Source organism: Schistocerca serialis, chromosome 4 (genome assembly GCF_023864345.2).
Source record: "Schistocerca serialis cubense isolate TAMUIC-IGC-003099 chromosome 4, iqSchSeri2.2, whole genome shotgun sequence".
Classification (NCBI taxonomy): domain Eukaryota; kingdom Metazoa; phylum Arthropoda; class Insecta; order Orthoptera; family Acrididae; genus Schistocerca; species Schistocerca serialis.
The window spans coordinates 434,172,483-434,193,993 of NC_064641.1; the positions used below are offsets into that span (position 1 = coordinate 434,172,483).

Sequence of the window (21,511 nt, forward strand, 5' to 3'; positions counted from 1 at the left end):
AGATTTTTTCGTGATTTTTGTCGGAGAGAGAGAATTCAAGGCAACTTTCTATCGCCATGAAGAAAAGACAACTGTGGCGGCTAACTGCAGACAGGACTTGTCGACAAAACATCCCCAGTTGAGGCCATAAACGTCAAATTCCGACAAAATGAGGCTATAGCCCACGTAGGGTACAATCGAAACTTACTCGTACTGTTAAGCTTCGCATGTTCGGGGTTCACAATCATGTAGAATTTTTTTAAAGGTCATGATATTCGGCGTTGACTGTACTAACTTGGTGTAATCTGTGACTTTGTGTACGTCGGTCGCTGTTGATAAAAAGCCTCATGAAGTGAGGTGGCAGTTACATGCAGGCCTTATGGAACGCCGTACATACTGGGTGAGTCACTAACTATTGCCACCAAGAATAGCTCTGAAAGTATGATAGGATCTGAAAAGTTTGTGGGACAAAAGTTGCTTGGGACAACGGGGGCCATAATATGACGCTGGTTTTTTGTTGCTAGGTGGAGTCGCGTCCGAGATGCGCAGGTCAACTTTGTTTTCTTTTTTCTTTTTTTTTTGTAATGAGATGCTGTAGTTTGGTACTTATTTTCTGATAGCAGCTATCGAGACATATCCAATAATGTGTAAGAGCAAGGTCTTTGATGATCAACTAAGGTCACAAAGGGGTCATGAACGCCCATTTACAGAAGTGATGACCGTTGGTATCAATGCAGTGCTGCAAACTTATCATGGACTGAGTGGTATTCCTAATCACATCGGCACTTATCGAAGCACATGCTCTGACAGTTCTCTCTCGCACATCTTCAGCTGTAGTTGGAACGTCTTTATAAACAATGTCTTTTACGAATCCCCACCAGAAAATGTTCAGAGGTTTCAAGTCTGGCGAACGAGCCGGCCACGACACATCTCCTTCGCGTGCAATCCAACGATTTGGGAATTGTCTCTAACTCATTTCTAGCCATCAGTGAAAAATGTGCCGGACACCCATCGTGTTGATACCACATTCTGTTCCTTATTCCTAAAGGCATTTCTTCCAAAAACAGACCTAATGTTTCTTGCAGGAATGTGGTGAACTTCCTACTATTAAGATTTCCTTCGATAAAATAAGGACCTACAATTCTGTCCTCCAGAATCCCACACCATACATTCACCGACCACTGCTTTTGGTGTGCAACTTGCCGCAAACAACTTGGATAAACAGTTGCCCAGTAATGCTTGTAATGAAAATTAACATTTCCATGGTTCGCCAATGTAGCCTTGTCAGTGAATACAATCAAATTAATAAATGTGTTATCCCTCTGAATCTGAAGCTGAGCCCATCAGCAGAATTCAATGCAATGCAAAATCCGTTCAAATGGTTCTAAGCACTATGGGACTTAACAGCTGAGGTCATCAGTCCCCTAAACTTAGAACTACTTAAACCTAACGTAAGGACATCACACACATCCATCCCCAAGGCAGGATTCGAACCTGCGACCGTAGCAGCCTCGTGGTTCTGGACTGAAGTGCCTAGAACCGCTCGGTCACCGCGGCCGGCCATAAATCCGTACCAGTTAATTCTTGGTGCAGACTCATATGGTAAGGATGATATGTATGGCGATGTAGAACAGGAACAACACTACTCTGGCTCATGCCAGATTCCCTTGCGATTTGACGCGAATTAACACTAGGATCTGGAACCACAGTGGCAAGAGTACACATTTCTGTTTCCTCGTTAGTAACTTTCCTTTAGCCGCATACTTTCCGATACGTTAAAGATGCAGTTGTTCTCAGTTTATCATAGACATAGTTAAATGTACGACGTGTATGGTGAGTATGTTCAGGATATCTTTCAGCGTATAAGTCTCTAGCTCTCACTGAATTTCTTTGGCATTCCCCGTAAATGAGAATCATATCGACTTGTTCTTCGTAGGAATACATCATTCAAATTCGCTTGATTCGATTATACTATGCTTACCGTTCCTATCAGCGTTGTACTATGAAATCGTCGAATGGTGTATACATGTCAATGGCACATTAGATGGATACGCCGTTTTCGGCGAATATTTACTATTTGTACGATATATGAGAGAGAATTTCAGAGCATGTGCTTCGGTAAGTGCCGAAGTGATCAGGAATACCACTCACTCTGTGATAAGAAGATCGTAGAACTACGTTGATAACAATCTTATCACTTCGAACACCTTCAGTAAATTGACTTCATGCCACATTTTTGTCCTTCGTTGACCTTCAAAGGCCTTACAGTTGGACATCATTGGATTCGTCTCGAAAACCGCTGTCAGAAAATAAGTACCAAACTATAGCATCCCATTTTAAAAAAACAAAGCTGACCTTCATATCTCTGAGGAGACCTCACCTAGCAACAAAAACCAGCAACTATTATCGCCCCTGTTGACCCATGCAACATTTGTCCCACAAATTTTCAGCTACTATCATACTTTCAGAGTTATTCTTGGTGGCAATAGTTCGTGACTCACCCTATATACAACCTAATTCCTGAAGTACAACATAGATGATTTATTTATCTCGGGACATTGATACCAATGGAACCTTATTCCAGCACTGGTACCTAGGTATGATCACTCTGCAGGAAGACGATTTTCAGTAAATTTTTCCACCCTGAGGAAAAATGCTAATGGTCATTACTAACTGTCAGATTTTCATATCCACTATGTGATCAAAAGTATCCGGAAACCCGCAAAAACATACGTTTTTCTTATTAGGTGCATTGTCCTGCCACCTACTGCCAGGTGCTCCATATCAGCGACCTCAGTAATCATTAAACATCGTGAGAGTAAAATGGTCATGCGATTGGGTGTCACTTGTGTCATAAGTCTGTATGAGAGATTTCCACACTACCAAACATCCCTAAGTCCATTGTTTCCGATGTGATAGTGAAGTGGAAACGTGAAGGGACACGTAAAGCACAAAAGCGTACAGGCCGGTCTCGTCTGTTGACTGACAGCGACCGCCGACAGTTGAAGAGGCTCGTAGTGTGTAATAGGCAGACATCTATCCACACCATCACGCAAGAATTCCAAACTGCATCAGAATCAAGTACTATGAGCGTTAGACGGAAGGTGAGAAAATTTGGATTTCATTGTCGAGCGGCTGCTCATAAGCCACACATCATGCCGGTTAATGACTAACGAGGCCACGCTTGGTGTTAGGAACGTAAACATTGCAACATTGAACAGTGGAAAAACGTTGGTGGAGTGACGAATGACGGTAAACAATGTGGCGACCCGACGGCCTGGTGTGGGTATGTTGAATGCCCGGTGAACGTCATCTGCCAGCGTGTGTACTGCCAACATTATAATTCAGAGGCGACGCTATTACGGTGTGGTCGTGTTTTTCATGGAGCGGGCTTGCACCCCTTGTTGTTTTGCGTGGCACTGTCACAGCACAGGCCTACACTGATGTTTTAAGCATCTTCTTGCTTCGCACTGTTGAAGAGCAATTCGGGGATGGCGATTGCATCTTTCAGTACGATTGAGCACCTGTTCATAATGCACGGCCTGTGGCTGAGTGGTTACACGACAATAACATCACTGTAATCGAGTGGCCTACACAGTGTCCTGACCTGAATCCTATAGAACATCTTTGGAATTTTATAGAACGCCGACTTCGTGCCAGACCTCATCGACCGTCATCGATACCTCTCTTCAGTGGAGCACTCCGTGAAGATTATCTGCCGTTCCCCAAGAAAACTTCCAGCACCTGAGTGAACGTATGCCTGCTAGAGAGGAAGCTGTTATCAACGCAACGGGTGGGCCAACACCATACTGCATTACAGCATTACCGATGGAGGGCGCCACGAATTTGTCAGTCACTTTCAGCCAGGTGTCCGGATACTTCGGATCACATAGTGTACTTCGTATTCTGGGAATGACGATGGTAAACCAGCTCGGAATAAACTTAAGCCTTATGAAGATAAAAGAGTCACATTAAAACAAGCAGCAGTAACAAGAACAATAGACAAGATCATTCCATTTAATATGACGCGTAACATGTTGCAGTTAGTATCATTATCATTGTTATTGAGAATTTTGACCATCAATGTATAACATAGTCAACATTTTCTTTTCATTTAGCCAAATCCTTTTTTTTTCATGTCTTATAATAAATTTGCAATTTATTCATTTATCTCCTTTGACAAATTTTTTTGTATCGACTTATTGTTAAATAAATTTTAGTTACCTGCGAAATTTTTTCTCCTCTCCCTTCTCACTCCATGCCGCCCAACGCTCACCTTGCTCAGTGGTTTCAATTTAAAGGGTGATCTACTCCGCTGTCTTGTCTATTTTACTAAAAGGCCAACTATATTCAAGGCAACTAATCCCTATGGCAGGTTGCCTGTCAAACAGATTCCAGCGGATAAATAAGTTTGATTTTTGGGATTTCATATAATTATTGACCGATATAAAAAGATGAAAATCCTGTCATAATCTATTACTTATGAGGTATAATCTGATACAAAGGTTTAACAAGATAAGTCAAGTATTCTAGTTAGAAACAGTGTATGTACACTATTGTTTGGAGAAAGTTAAACACCAATGTGGAGAGGTGTGATCACAGTGGAATTTGTTTCACCGATTAAGGACATGACACTAAACAAATGACTATACTTACACGCCTGTACGTGCGCTGTGACTGTGGAAATTCATTACAGAATAGCGTCGCCACGTGCTGCAATCACCACGGGAAATTTAAATCTTGTTTGTCGAAAGAGGACGTACTAATTTTTCTTCTGAATGAGAGTCAATTGCCCCTCTAAAGGCATCACGCTTGCACGTAATCTGCTGTAATGGTATCGATACATAGATAGTATTGGCATTACACTGACAGTACATAAAAGTTGCCATCAGATAACATCAAAGCACATGATGTCCTCATAATTTCTGTTTCGAAGTCTGAAAGCGAATTACAAACAGCCACCTATAGTTTGAGGGTGAACATGGAACCCCACAATATAGACGTATGATTTTTATTGAAACTGGCACTTGATGAGGTGATTAATCTGGTCGTACTAATTGCTTCCTTGGAAGAAGCCTCATAGAAGTTTCTAGATAGTGCGCTATGGCCCAGATCGCGAAATCGAGACGTTTCTAACGGTCATGTGAAACCGGTATTTATATGGACAGCCGTCCGTATATCAGCGAGAAGCAACAGCTTGTATTGATTTGATGTCCCATCTCAAAGGCAACATACACTACTCTATAAAATTAGGGTTTCAGCCAAGGTTTCCCTATATAACATGTAGCGGATATTTCGTCCTCAGCTGAGGCGGCTGTGCGTGATGCTTAACAGACGTTCTCAGTGGACAGCCGCTTTGTGGAGTTTTAGTGAGCAGTTTCACGGGAAATGACTGACCGCTGTGAAGCTCAATATCTGATGTCACAATCTTTCGTTTCGAAGAGACATTAACGATTACAGCTGAAAATTACTGGAGCTTCTGTCCAGGTAAAAATAATATATTTGGTCTATAGAGGCACAACTACAACTTTACAACTGAGTTCCATTATGTTTTCTAGTAATTACAAATGATAATTGCACGTATTTCTACGTAATAATGTGTTTCTCAAACATCGCTTACACCAAATACGAGCGAGAAGATCTAGTGTAGTAAAGAACTTAAATTGTTGGAATCATTATTGTTGAGTAGAGATACAAATCATATCTCTGAACTCATCTGGACACCAATTCGCTTACGTAGAGATATGCAAATACTTTTTATGGAATGCCTACTATACATCACTTTCTTTTTGCATTGTAACACTCTGTTCTTTTTCCTTGCGTCATTTTTGTGAAGTTAGCTGTGCAGTATGAGCCGGTTCCCAGTTCCTCAGAAAATTGTCTGTTTTCCTTTCCGTACGGTGCGTTGGTGTCGCTCCGTCTCGTAGGTAAAGTCGCTGAGAGATGAGTTACACGGTGTAATGTTAAGACTACAAGCGGGAAAGAATTCACCTTCCAGACATTCCTCTACGGTTAAAACAGCCAAGAAAATTTGATATAATATTATCATGTCTCACAAAATACTTATGAGAAACCGTAAGGTATCTCTAAACAGCGATTTAGATGTACAATTGGTCTTTGTCGAAAGTATGAAATAGAATCCTCCCTTCTGGTTAAAAGAGGATGAAATTCAAAAACTGCCTTCCAGCTACCATTTTGACTTGTAAATGTGCATTACTTCTGGACTCTTTAACTATGAACACAGGTAGCTATATGTATTTTTAGGTTTGGCTGATAGTGGGATAACAGCGAAGAATTTTCGTTACAGACTTTGGTTCGCAGCACTCAGCAGACGAAATTACGTATCACAGATTTCCTATTCCTGCAGAACATTCCGTCCTATTACAGATTTTATTGCCGGTTTGTTCGCTGAGGCAACTTCATGTACTGTAATAACATTAGCACATCTTTTTGTTCAGATACTTTGTGTTGGGATGCTACAGCGTGTTCTTATGGTCTGTGTAGCATCTGTGTATGTTCGCTGAATCATTTCAGTCAACTTCAAAACCAATTAAAGCATTACTATAGGATACTTTTTATTTTACATGCTGCCTACGATTAAGTGACGGACGATTTCGTATTACCTACGGAAATGATAAAATTGTTTTATTTGCAGGAAAGAAAATTGCAATATTTTGTAGTTAATGAACTTTCCTAGTGTCGCTGTTTATGTTCTTGCAGGTAGACAAAAAATGGCTGCAGTTTCATCTCAGCGAAATACGTGGGCCGTCGATATGGAGCCTACGTCATTACATGTTGTGCTATCGGCAGGAAAGACGCGGTTGGCAAAGGTGCGAAGCAGGGGAGGTGGGAGGGGAAGCACTGGCTAGTGACCTCGCGTGGAGAATCACCAGCAGTTGATCCGAGACTGCAGCAGCGCCAGCTGCGATCTTGTCCTCGACTGCGCAAGTCACCAGAGCAGAAAAATCTGTAAGTATTTCTCACTGTTATCTGGAGTATGACAATGAACGCTACAACCTTTATCCCGCCGACTGGCGTTTGATAGCTTTGCCTTATTTACATCACCGCTGATTCCCATGTTAAAACCAAACAGCATCCTAATGTAGGGTAGACTGCACAGAGCAAACTGGTACTATACATTGCTGGAGATCCCTCTGCAAAGACAATATTTTTCGGCTCATTTCCACCACGCTGCTTAATTTTATTGGTAGGTGCCCTGCTTCACGGATGCCGTGTGAAGTTGTCATGTGCTTCAGACTGAAACTATTTAATTTTACTGACGTATCTGGGTTCTTAGTGGAATGTGAAAACTAATTCTCAGTCCTTAAGAGTTTTCTTTCCGGGTAGAATGGAGCATTTACAACTTCAGATATGTCTGAATGCAACAGTTTGTTGTTTTTTTTTTCGTTCACAAATTAGTAAATTCACTGGTTCCTCGGTCGAATGTCGAATGTAGACGATAAGCTAGAAGTAAGATGCGATTTATGTTATTACAAAGAACCGTTTTGTGTTGATTTAAGATGCCATTAACTGTACCATTCTTTATCCAAAACCGGTGAAGCCTATAGCAGACTTGTAGCATTATAGTTCTGTACCTGTGTTGCAGCTTCATTGCCTGAGTGCAGTTACATTGTCTTTACGGAGGTACAACGCATTAAGGTTTTACGAAAGTTTCCTTTTTCCATTTCACAGTGGATCAATGCTGGGAATGTTTTTTATAGTGAAGTGACAGGTGAATGAATAAGTTAGTTTCACGTGACTGTCCATCATACAACTGCCTTGACATAACTAAAATTACCTTACTATCTGCGTAGGAACTTTGTTTTATATTGATGTGATGTGAACCTTGGACATGAAAGGCAGACAGTCAGAAGATAATAATTTGCCCGATAAAAATAGGAACAGGAAATGAAAGTAAACTTTGAACAAGAACTGCTGTCAACCGACCCGGTCCGGTACCCAGATGTGGAAATGTGGTAAATTCGTATGACGTTCCGCGCAGTTAGTCATGGGCTGGAATTACACGACACACCCAATGCACAAGGGTCTGCACCAGCGCCGTAAGCATACGAGCCTGGAACTGCCAGCATTTTTGTTAGCGTTATTAAGCTGTACGCCTAAAATGTAAGTCTGCACAAAGGGTGCTCCTCCAAGGGTACACATTCAGAACTGTAAGATTATTTACATCGTTGAGTCTGAATGATATTTTTTACTAACATTTAAACGTCTGAGAGGTCTACGTTCGCATTTATTATGTAATTGTTACCTTGTGCTGTCAGAACGAAATCACATTATGACAATACAAAAATATGCACTAAAGTGTCTATGTCATGATCTTACAAGCGAATTAATTTCACAGAATTCGGGATATGGAGGAGGCAATTATTTATGCAGCACTTGGGGTGATAGTGGCCACCGTAGTCACTAGGAGATGAGTAGAACAACGACGGAATGCCAGGAGTAGTAATTGTGTTCGACCCTGGCTCGGAAGAAGGTGTGAAAGCAGGAGCATACACACCTCTGATAATGAAGGAGTTGAGACCCGAACTTCTACGGGGATTAAGGAACTTCGTCAGAATGGACGAGTCTTGTTTTGACAAGCTGCTATCAATTTATATGACTGGATTCACACTACTGATACAGTAATGAGGAACCACCGCACACATGGTTTATGTACTTCTTTTTATCGTTGCCTGTGCCACTTCTCTCTCTTCTTCAGCTCAGGACAACTGTGCGACCGGACATATGCAGAACGGCTTGCACAGTCCCCACCGGCAGCGGCCGGCACAGCTGCTCTGGCTCTTGTGGCCAGCTATTCTCTCAGCACTGCGCTGCCCGACATGCTGAAGTAATACAGAATATGCAGCCAAATCATACACGTGCTGTTATTCCAGCGATTTACGTTATACGTACACACATCGAAAGTACAGTTACGTGCACATTTACACATGAACTCCCAGTCAAACGTTTGCAGAGGCATCTTATTAACGTACAGCAAATGTAGATAATATAAACAGCTTTCTTTGGTGTATGACACAGTAAAAACACTTACACCATCGCTGTTCCATTTCATTTCTATAATAATAATCTACCATCAAATATACAGCTTTTCGCAACAGCATTACAATAAAGAGGATTTTCATTTTTTCTATTTCTATATTAAAAGAACATTACACAGCAAAAAATGGGTACAATATCTCCCACAACCGCCAAAAGAATCCTCAAGAGCTCATGTATTCCTAGTTCGCTGACCAATAGATAAAACAATAACAAGCAGAAGACCCCTCTAAATGTTGTGTTGTGCGCATGCCTGCTTACACCTCTTCTACTGCGCATCTACGGATAACAGCAGAATAGAGCACTTGCTATTAGTAAGTTCGTACTGTTTCTGTTTTAGGTTTTGCTATTGCGACTGCTGAAGGGTTATTTATTGATTGTCATTTTCTGGTTGTAGTTCACTGTAGCTATTTGAGTTTACATACTGCCATTTTGTCATTTGGAAATACTGAGTGCAGCTGTGGACGCGGTAAAATGGAGAGGCAAATGGAGAAAGCGGAACATTTCCGACATTTTCTTCTGCCTGGTTTCAATAGAGCAGTGTAGGTACCCAGTAACATCTGCCCCGTGTATAGGGATAACGCTAAAGGGCAAAGTACGGCAAGAAAATGGTTTTCTTGTTTCAAGGAGGATTGTTTTGACATTGGAGACTATCCACGTTCAGGAAGACCTTCGGGCTTTGATGAAAATCGTTTAGTCGCATTAATGCAGAATTACATCTCTAAAACGGACCACTGCAGAAGTTGGAAAGGAAAACGTAGCTTTAGGTCGTGCAAAGCGTTCATCGAACGTGAACTTCAACGTATCTTTGCGAAGCGGTTGCGTCATATTCATGTTCGATTCATTTTCAAATATACAATTGGTGTGTAAGCCGCAAGAGCGCCCACTTACTTGTCAGCACGCGGCCGGCCGCAGCGAGCACGTAGACAAGGCCCGTCCGCACAGCTCGCCCACCGAAGCACGACTTGGCGCTGCTCAGGGACTCGTTGACACCGCAAAAACACACGGCAACACAACTGCGAAGAAATCACTCGTAACAGAAGACGTTTCTTCTGTTACGAATGGTTTATTCGCAGTTACGTTCTTTATCGATGAAAGGAGGAAGTTCGAAAATGTTCCGGGAAATTCAGGAATACAGAAATACAAGTCGCTGAGGAATGAAATAAATAGGAAGTGCAGGGAAGCTAAGACGAAATGGTTGCAGGAAAAATGTGTAGACATCGAAAAAGAAATGATCATCGGAAGAACAGGCTCAGCATACAGGAAAGTCAAAACAACCTTCGGGGACATTAAAAGCAAGGGTGATAACATTAAGAGCGCAACGGTAATTCCACTGTTAAATGCAAACGAGAGAGCGGATTGGTGGAAACAACACATTGAAAGCCTCTATACAGGGGGAAGACTTGTCTGATGTGGTAGAAGAAGAAACAGGAGTCGATTTAGAACAGATAGGCGATCCAGTATTAGAACCAGAATTTAAAAGAACTTTGGAGGACTTAAGATCAAATAATGCAGAAGGGATAGATAATATTCGATTAGAATTTCTAAAATCAATAGGGGAAGTGGCTAAAAAATGACAGTTCACGTTGGTGTGCACAATGTAACTGTGTGAGTCTGGCGATATACCACCTGACTTTTGGAAAAATATCATACACACAATTTCGAAGACTGAGAGAGCTGACAAGTGCGAGAATTATCGGACAATCAGCTTAACAGCTCGTGCATCCAAGTTGCTGACCAGAATTATATACAGAAGAATGGAAAAGAAAATTGAGGATGTGCTAGATGACGATCAGGTTGGCTTTAAGAAAGGTAAAGCCAGAGAGAGGCAATTCTGACGTTGCGGTTGATAGTGGAAGCAAGACTAAAAAAAAATCAAGACATGTTCATAGGATTTGTCGACCTGGAAAAAGCGTTCAACTATTAAAATGACACAAGATGTTCAAAATTCTGACAAAAGTAGTGATAAGCTGCAGGGAGAGACGGATAATACACAATATGTACAAGAGAAAAGACGGAATAATAAGAGTGGTAGACCAAGAACGAAGTGCTCGTATTAAAAAGTGTGTAAGATAGGGATATAGTTTTTCGCCCATACTATTCAATCTGTACATCGAAGAAGCAATGATGGAAATAAAAGAAAGTGTTAGGAGTGGGATTAAACTTTTTGGTGAAAGGGTATCAGTAATACAATTCGCTGATGACATTGGTATCCGGAGGAAAGTGAAGAAGAATTATATGATCTGCTGAATGGAGTGAAAACTCTAATGAGTACAAAATATTGATTCGGAGTAAATCAAAGAAAGACGAAAGTAATGAGATGTAGCAGAAATGAGAACAGCGAGAAAGATGATTTCAGGATTGATGGTCACGAAGAAGATTAAGTTAAGGAATTCTTCTAACTAGGCAGTAAAATAACTAATGTCGGACGGAGTAAGGAGGACACCAAAAGCAGACTAGCAATGGCAAAAAGGGCATTCTGACCAAGAGAAGTCGACTAGTCCCAAACATAGGCCTTAATCAGAGGAAGAAATTTCTGAGAATGTATGCCTGGTGTACAGCATTGTATGATAATGAAACATGGACTGTGGAAAAACCGGAACAGAAGGATTCGAAGCATTTGAGATGTGGTGCTACAGACGAATTTTGAAAATTATGAAAATTAGGTGGATTGATAAGGTAAGGAATGAGGAGATTCTGTGCAGAATCGGAGAGGGAAGGAGCATGTGGAAAACACTGATAAGGAGAAGGGACAGGACGATAGGATAGCTGTTAAGACATGAAGGAATGACTTCCATGGTGCTAGAGGGAGCAAAACTATAGAGGAAGATAGAGATTCGAATACATCCAGCAAATGAGTGAGGACGTAGGTTTCAAGTGCTAGAGATTAAGAGGTTAGCACAGGAGAGGAATTCGTGGAGGGCCGTATCAAACCATTTAGAAGACTGATAGAAATGCCGTGTGGCTAGGGTTTCCCGTCGGGTAGACCGTTCGCCTGGTGCAAGTCTTTCGAGTTGATGCCACTTCGGCGACTTGCGTGTCTATGGGGATGAAATGATGATGATAAGGACAACACAACATCCAGTCCCTGAGCGGAGAAAATCTCCGACCCAGCCGGGAATCGAACACGGGCCGTTAGGTATGACATTCCGTCGCGCTGGTCACTCAGCTACCAGGGGAGGATTGAAGAGTGATAACTCCCTCCCCCCACCCCCCACCCCAGATCTACGTCGTGTACCCGATAACTAACAAATGTGATGAACTGTGATCCTTCCCCAGTCGTGCGACATTTGCATGGAATGGGGAAGGTTCAAAAGGCGGGGGTACGCGTACTGAATTCTCTAAGACAAAATAACAAAAATCACCAGGTGGCCGCATGACCGTCTCTGCTTGCTCGTCATCAGTTGGATCGTGAACAACACCGATCACCACTATCCTGTATCACTGGTGACGAGAAATTTTGTCTTTAAGCTTACAGAAGGAAAAGAAACTAATGATTAAGCCGTAACAAAGCAGCAACACTCCGTGCAAATACCTCCGCTTCTCCACAAAAGATTGATATGCATCTGGTGGAACAATGACGAAGTGGTGTCCTACGAATTGCTTCCCCGTGGAGTAACCACCACTGCTGAAATTTATTGGCAACAAGTGGGACGTGCTGCAAACGCAGTCCAAGAACGCTTAACAGGGACACTCCGTGAAGTGATGCTACTCCACGATAACGCCCGCCCGCTTCTACTACACTGCCGAAAGAACTATACAGGATTTGGGTTGGGAAATCATTCCGCACTCACCTGATATTGTGTCTTCAAATTTTCATCTTTTCCGCTCTCTATCAAGTAACATTCAAGGAGCCATTTTCGGATAAAAATGGACGTCGAACGTGGCTTGATGAGTTCTTCGCCTGACGACCATGTGATTTCTACAGGCACAGGATCAAAGGGTTGTCCCAGTGTTGGCACATTGTTGTAAATATTGAAGGAGGATATATTATTGACGACTAAAGTCTGTTACGTGTATCTGCTGTGTTCATGAAACTAAGGACTTCAACTCCAACCCAATAGTTGTATGCGATTCTACTAAACTATAATATTCATCTTTTTTTGGTATAATGAAGCCAAGCGTGATTGGCGTACTGTGGGCTTCGCACTCCGTGCTTAAGGTGCAGTTCAGAATAAATTATGCCGTGTCCTTTTGTTTGACGGCACCACGCGACCATGTGACACTCCGCGTCTAACGTAAGGCATGGTAGTGAAGTTGTGTGTACGGGTCAGTTGGTTGTATGGAATCACTGAAGTAAAATGGATCGACATGAAGACAGTACAAAATGCAGTAAGGATTTGTTGATATACCAACAGGAACTGTCCTACATGTCAGTCAGGAATGGTATGATAATCGTAGACATGACACGGCCTAAGAACAGCAGTCGTAAAAAGATTTCAACCAGCAATGGGCCTCGAGTGTCACGCCATGTTAAAGACAATTGTTTTCAAACCCGACAGGAATTGTCAGTAAATGGAGGTCCATCTCAACCAGTTCCCGGAGTGAAAATTGCAAAGGAACTACTCATTAGGAGATCGGTACCTGGTCATAGCAGCACATGAAACTCACATATTAAGTCGGCCAAGCAGCACAGAAACTGGGCAGTTGTTGACTGGAGGCATGTAGTGTGATCCGACGTCCAGTTCCGCCTTTTAATGATACAAGGATTACGGGTGCACCGACAGTCCAGTGAGGCTTGTAAACCGCAGTGTGTGGAGGATATGGTTGGTAGTTATCTTTTTTATTTCAGAGGGGTATGTTTTTCATACCTCCACTTACGTACACTCGATGCAGTTTATCGTGAGCATAGCTTGTGACGTTTATTTCAACATTCTCGGTTAACAAGTGTTGCTGTCTTTCCTACATCTTCGTGGTGAGTATGCTGTCGACATTCCTGTCGTCCTGACTTCCAAACCGGTAACAGCCGTGTTCACAGGGCTGCACCATACGTCCTTCGTTTGACCAACACTCAGGCACCCTATCATACTGAGACTGGACAGCTGAACCAGCCGATCTTCATCATTGCAAATGTCTGGGAGTGTGTTGAACTGTGTGTGGAACATAGCAATCAATGACCCTCTATTTACAGGTGCGAATAGTCTATAAGATGCTTCATCTTGGTACAGCATATGGTACAGAATACGTCCAGAAGCACATGGACTCACTTCCTCGCCGAATCAGGGCTAGAGGCGGTATTACATGCTATTAAAGTGATGTTTTCTGGGAGTTACCATTTTTCGGTGTGCTTAGAGTCTCTACGAGTTTCTTCGCAGGCTCTACATGTTCTTATCAAGCTTCAGAAAGGTACCCATCAAAACCCCCGGAACCTGGTGTCAATCCCCAGTTTCCTCGGCGTTCTTCACATACCTCAGTAACGCGAAACAAACATGGTTATCATATACTTGGCCATCCGTCGTCTGTTCCCACAAGAACACCAACAACATGTCAGTTTTACGAAAATTGTAGCATATTTTCTATATATGCAAGGCCTAACCTTTGGTGACTTACAAAAATGATACACGTGGAGAGTAGTTATAGTGGACTATAAGCACAGAGATATAATGCTATGGATCGTCAATGTTTCATCTCTGTTCCCAGTGCGTCACTTGGAAATTAGACATGCCAACTCGTAAAATTCAACTATCAAAAATAAAAGACAAGATAACATTTTCATCCGCTTTAAAAAGGTCACCTCTCCAGGAGATGACACTTCTCGGTCTCAACAAGGTGGCAACAGAATTGCAGATATAGACTTAAGCGCTTATGCAACATTCGTGGTTGGACTGTTTAACAACGTGTTTCGTTCGATCCTAGGCTTCCAAGAATCCGTTCTATTAGACACTTTTATGGTGATTCTCAGTACGTTTACCACCGTCGAATGCTGGACCTCGGTAATTTTGTAGACACGCTACCGAGATCACATAACTTTCAAAGGCATTTGTTTAACTCTAGTTGCATCTATCAAATTCAAAACTTTGAAGAAATGGAAGAAAATGCGATTCCTTCAGTAATACGATCAGATAACAATTTTTACAAATAAACAATATTAAAAACAAGATAGAATAAAATTACTTTAACAAAATTTTGTTAATGAATCCAGCATGCTAAAAGAACAAAAAAGGTTAAAATGATAGACGTTCTTCAAGGCAGGAATTTATTATAAAAATGTAAAGTATCCTTCTCTTGCTTCATATGCGTATGCAGTTATCCGAGGACGGTCTTTCGGAAACTTTCAAACATTTCTTGATTCGGCGAAGTGCTTTAGCGCAATTCCACGACATGTTGATCTCTCTATATACCGAGTACCTCAGGTGGATTTGTAGACAATAAATTAAAGAGCTGAGGTCGATTGTGGGGGGTGGTGGAGTTGGGGAGGGGTAGCACGTGACTCGCCGTCCACTGCCAGTCCATCTGCTATTGCAAATATCATACATTGCGTCTCAAGTGATTGAAATACAAAAAAATAAAGCACCCTCAATGACTTTGTTCAATCGTACGAGGGCACGTTAAGTGCATACTGAGGGTTGTGGTGATAGTGATTCATCTGTCACCGTTAACGGCAATCAGAGGGCACTCAGGATGGCCACATTTTCGCAGTGAGGTGGCATTTTTTAAGCATTAGAAGGTGAACAGTGTTTGCAACATTCACTCTAGGGTACAGCCTTGCTCCGCTGACGAGTTCGCACTTCTTTGGAACAACTTCAGCATTGGAAGCCTGCGTGATGCTGGATAGAGGTATCGACGAACTGCTGCTCATGTTGGGCACATTGTATTGATGGCATATCATTGCTGTACCGGTGATCTGTGAAACCTTCCCGCGCCCTGTACATCAGATTCGGGACATCCGCATAGAACATACGGGGCACATGTTGCACCTGATATATCACCGAGAACGACTGGGAACCGTCTGCTTGCATCGGCATTAAGCTCACATGTCCTCAGGCCACGCTATTACCTCAGCTTCTCTCGCGTCAGAAAGTCGACTGGGAAGTGGAATGGCATTTTGTTCTCCTCAGTGATGAGAGTAAGTTCTGTCTGTATGCGAGTCATGGATGTACACGCGTATGGCGCACACCGTGGAGAGGTCTATTCCGAAGTGCGTTTTCCAACAAGAAACGGATCCCATCCCAAAAAATGGCTCTGAGCACCATGGGACTTAACTTCTGAGGTCATCAGTCCCCTAGAACTAACCTAAGGACATCTCACACATCCATGCCCGAGGCAGCACTCGAACCTGCGACCGTAGCGGTCACGCGGTTCCAGACTGTAGCGCCTAGAACCGCTCGGCCACCCCGGCCGGCGGATCCCATGCCAGGCATCATGAAGTGGGTTACCATCAGTTACGACTCGCTGTCATATCTCGTGTTTATGCAGGATAAAGTAACCAGTGCGTGCTACGTTGCACAGATTGTTAACTCCGTGCTACTACTATTTTTTCGACAGGAAGCTGATGTGCTTTTTTAGCAGGACAACACTCCTTCAGATAGGACTGTTGTGGCGCAATGTCCTCCTAATGATGTATAACAACTGCTCTGTCCTACTAGATCACCAGTTCACCAGTTTCCAGTTTTCTCGCCTTCTCGCCAGTCGAACACGTACAGGAAGAATTACTGAGAGTTGCAAAAAAAAAAAAAAAAGGCGAAGGACGGTTGGGACACACCATCGTAGGATGACATTCGGCAGCTCTATGATCGTTTACATGGGAGAAGATACGTGTGAGTTGCCGCCAGAGGGAGGGAAGGAGGGGTACACTGTAGATGATTCGAGTGTTTGGGCACCTTTTATTGACATATGTGTTTCATTTGGTCTTAATTTGTTATCATATACTCTACAGGGATAAATTGTATCATTTATCAATGCAATAACATTGTCGTTCCGTATGGCTTGCTTTCCTTCCCACAGTGTTTGTCTGAGTCACATAATGTCTAAGTACCTTGCTTTTTCTTCAGTTTCACGGGTTCATCCCGTGGTACATCTGGAAGAGTGCTTTGAGACAATTCCTTTTAGAGAGCTCTCGTGAGATGATGTGGGCGAATATCGTCCACTACAGTACCAACACACACATAAGCTCCTGATTTCTAGCCTCGTGTGACCAGATGAATTTCATTCGCTGCCAAACATTACCTTAAGCATTACCTTGGATTAGTAGCTCGTGAGACAAACTGTTGACAAAAGTTTTTCCGACGTCGGTTATTGCCTAGCGAAAGTTGACTATAATATGGATACATAAACTGCCCGTGAAATGCCCTTTGAGCCGTTGTACGGGTTGCCCCACACTGTACACACTGTATGGCGACTTGTGCTGATGCTTGCATCTTCTCGGAGCTCCGGTGTATCTTCACCCTTCACTTGCAGCTCCGGTCTATCTTCAACCTTCACTTACAGCTCCGGCCTATCTTCAACCTCCACTTGCCGTGGTACGAAATCTATTTTAGCATCTCTACAACAAACAGCACTAAAGGTTAAACGAGATGATGGAGACATTATTTGTTCTAGAAGTAGCCCCAACCTCAGTCCTTTGGATTATTGTCTGTGGAGCCTCCTACAACTACTGGTGTATAGCATGTTATACTTCACTTACCGAAACACCTTTTTCAAGTCTAAACATTAAGTTCCTTGTTATATGCTCTCTAATGCGGTTATTATTAATTTGTGTGCAACATCAATATTATCGTGATCCAGTTTCGTATCTATTACACGGTACGTCTTTCTGTCTTTTTTAGTGGTTCGCAATACCCGACTCAACCTATCTGTCGTAGAAAGGACAGGGCCACAACCATGTTTGTCTTTCGTGCTCTGAACTTTATCTCAACAGAACTCATTAAATTAAGTTTCTTAAACATCTATAGGAAAAACACCTACAGTTGCATTGACTACTAAGAATCAGAATCATTTACAATCATAATACTGTACCAGCTTGAGTAATAGCAAACAGATTAAATACAATAATAAAAACTGTAACAGAACAATAAATGAGCTAAAATTCTTTCTCGAAAGAAACTTTAACATTTACAGTCCAAAATGGAAGTATACCTTGAAAATAAATATCATGTAAGATAATTACTGTACCGCCGGATAGTGGAGCAGCACAAGGCATGCAACACAGATAACCAGACAAAACTGCTGTTAAGTATTGCGTGCTGTATGGTACAAATAGTCAGTGAGAGCCTTTATGAAATTAACAGATCTTAAATTTTCTAGTGTGTGACCTGTACAAAAACCAACAATGCATGCAAAGAGTAAGATTAATAACCATTCAGTTGGCCGAAACGCACTTGCATAAACACATTTAACTAAATAATTCTAGTAATTACTCAGTTGGGAAATTAGTCGGTTAACACTTCAAGAATATACAAGAGCTAAAAACAAAAATAAAAAAAATAAAATGAGATCTGCAGTAGGAGCGCAATGATTAAGCGTCAAATAAATACATCGACGTGTTACACGACCCTGTCTCGCCAAGGCGTAGTGAGCTCTCAAGGACTAGGACTACCTGCACCCGGCTGCAATGTTTGATCGGGCGCCGCCTTTGCCCCGCTTTCGGAAGCTGCACCTGCTGTATATATCAGGTAGATTACATTCAAGTCCCACCAAAGGAAACGCAAATGGTAGTCTAATTAACAGAGAAATACAGAACTTAGTATAGGAATTGGGCCGGGCCTCTACTATAGACCGAATGTCGCCGCGCAACAGTGGAAATTACAGCAACAAGAAAAACAAGTAAATACCTTTTCAGTAAGTTAAGGGAGTCAAATCAATGAAACTTGTAAGGCTGCAAAAATCTGCAAGCAGGTCCTAATACCGACCATGAAGTTCGACCGCGAACCACGAATTGTACTAAACTCGCACGATATGGTGAGAGGTAAACCAATTAATAGCGCCAAGCTGTGCCCCAAGCTTAGGTATTCGGTTGGCTAACAATCCCTGACTAATAACAGAACATAACCTTTTAAATACCATTACATCCACCTATATGATAGTAGTGACAGAAACTAAATAAAGTGCTCACTGAAAGAGACTTAATAATTAAGGGGCCCCACACTGCAAACACACTAAAACAAAAAAAAGTCACACCTAATAGTACACCCAACAGTACAATAGATGGAACTGTGTGCTCCAGTAATAGTACATACTGAATGTTACGCATGAAATGAACCGACTTAATATATAACTGCTGCCGCCACATATCCGACGCCTTACAGCAGTATAACACTCGGACTGGAGCATTAAATACAGAAACAAATTCAGTAGGTTTATAGGAGCGCACACACAACTTTCTTTTGCCTAAGGACAGAAGAAGGGGATCAATAACCAGGTATGGAACTAGGGGTGAACGTCGAACGAACAACCAAAAAACTACCGAACTAATCCGTCCCAGTACTGGTACAGGAAACGGCAATTACAGCTACTGCCGATGCTCGTCTCACTCGCGTTCGATAAACCAGATCGAAAGCTCACCGCACATATCCGTACAAAGGTCCAGCAAGGAAACCGAGGAGTTGACACAGAATTTCAACATAGCTGTTGTTCGCCTCCAGCCTCCATTTCCGGTCGGTCGCCGAAGGTCGCACCTCTCCCCTCGGTACGCGCCCCACACGTCCAAAGGTTAGCAGCCGGCCCCAACCATGGTAACAATGGTTCGCGATTGAGGAACCCGTCTGAGTGTCTCTCCTTGGTATCGCTGTTACGCGCAGCACCGGTGACTGTCAACAGCTGAACTTGCACCAACCATCAACTGCCGGTTCTCACCTCGCCTCGCCACTAAACTCTGCCGCCTTAGCCCGAGCAAACAGTTTCACCTTCCCGCTCTCTCTGTCACTGATCTCCGCGCGAAGAGACCGTGGCATGACCTATCGATCGCACAACGGATCATTTAGGTTTTCAGCATTTCCGGATTATTTCATTTCCAAGAGATTTCTCAGACGTATGACTGTTTTACTATACCACTCTTAATGCCATTCCATTGGTTAGCCACGCTCGCAACTCATATTCTGCCAAAGAAACTTTTCGCTAGGAGCGACAACTGACTCAACAGCACTATGAAGATCTGTAATTCCTCAGCCAACTGCACTCGGGGACCGAAACGGAATAATTAACTTGCAATCTACATTCTAGAATAGCATACGTTATGAAAGAATTACTGCTTCCAGTGAACCCGTTTCTTGGGGTAATCCAAAATCTAATTCACATACTTAAGATGTTCATGACTTTTTTAACGTAGAAATCATGATTACAGGGGAATGTGAAAATTACACTAGAGTGATACTATACTATATTAAAGATAGTGGAGATAATTTTAAAATGGTTTCGGGCTAGATTTTAAGAGTACTTAGATATTTAATTTTGAGATAGTTTTGGGTTAGATTTTAAACGTGTTTAGTGCATAGAGCAAGAACTGGAAACGTAATATACATAATACCGAAGAGAAAGGCATTATGTATCATCTTCGATAGGTCTAATTTAGTCGACTATAAGAAACAAATGTGGGAAAGAATAGAGTTAACATGAACGAAGGGCAATGATGCTGAATGCAATGAAAAGAAGAAACAAGAACTTAAAATTTTCTTTTTAGTTTTTGTTCTGACTTCTACTTGAATTCTAGTTGTAAAAGAGTATTTTAGGTACTATAAAGGTTATAAAACGGAAGGCTGTACAGGTTTTCACCAGCCAATTGTCCCATTAGCAGCACAGCAGAACTTCATTCGATGAGGAAAAATACTCCCACACAATTTCATCTGTGACATTTCCTCTCTCCTGCTTTATGAACTTTATAGAAGCTTTTCTGCAAATGTTGCTAACATTGCACTTTTGGGAAACAGCGTATTAATGTAGCGTTGAAATGTCTTGCTCAGAGGTTAGACGTTACTTCCAGGATAAATGTCCGTGGAAGATTCACACCAACGGACACGACTGCGGCCAAACCACTTTTTTAGACGTGGGAGTCCAGCAAGGTATGTAAGAGAGCTTCAGTGAGTTTTAAAATGTGAGAGGTAGAGGTTTTGGCAGAAATGAAATTGTGGGATGGTCATCAATCATAACCGTATAGTACAGTACACGATAAATTTATACCACAAGAAAGGTAAGTTCTCGCCTGGCGAGAGTTGTTTCCTAACACACTTTCAGTCTGCCAGGAAGTTTCAAAACAACGCAGACGCAGAGGAACAGCGACAGATTCATTTTACGTAATGTTCAAACGTGTTTCTGTGGGCTTTTTCTGAGAACTCCGCTAATAAGCTGCTCAGCAAATAACAAGAAAATTTGCAATATGTGGGACGTAAGCTACAGTGCAATCTTCTAGGAAAGAGCAGTTCTCAGGAAATAAGGTTTAGAAATGAACAACAAACGTTGCTAAACGTACACCGGTAACGGAGATAAGAACAGCTTCCTACTCAGATAACGGCCAGCTGTGGGCTGGAAAACATCGTGGCCGCAT

The 21,511-nt window shown here is 42.2% G+C and overlaps 1 protein-coding gene across 1 annotated transcript in view; it reads left to right on the forward strand.

Moving 5' to 3' along the window:
- Window positions 1–6,854: 6,854 nt before the first annotated feature.
- The window catches only part of LOC126475038 (juvenile hormone esterase-like), a 133,301-nt gene continuing 118,644 nt past the window's right edge, over window positions 6,855–21,511 (forward strand). The window contains exon 1 of the mRNA XM_050102584.1: window positions 6,855–6,948. The gene's annotated coding sequence lies outside the window, so the exon portion shown is untranslated. The remainder of the gene's footprint in view (window positions 6,949–21,511) is intronic.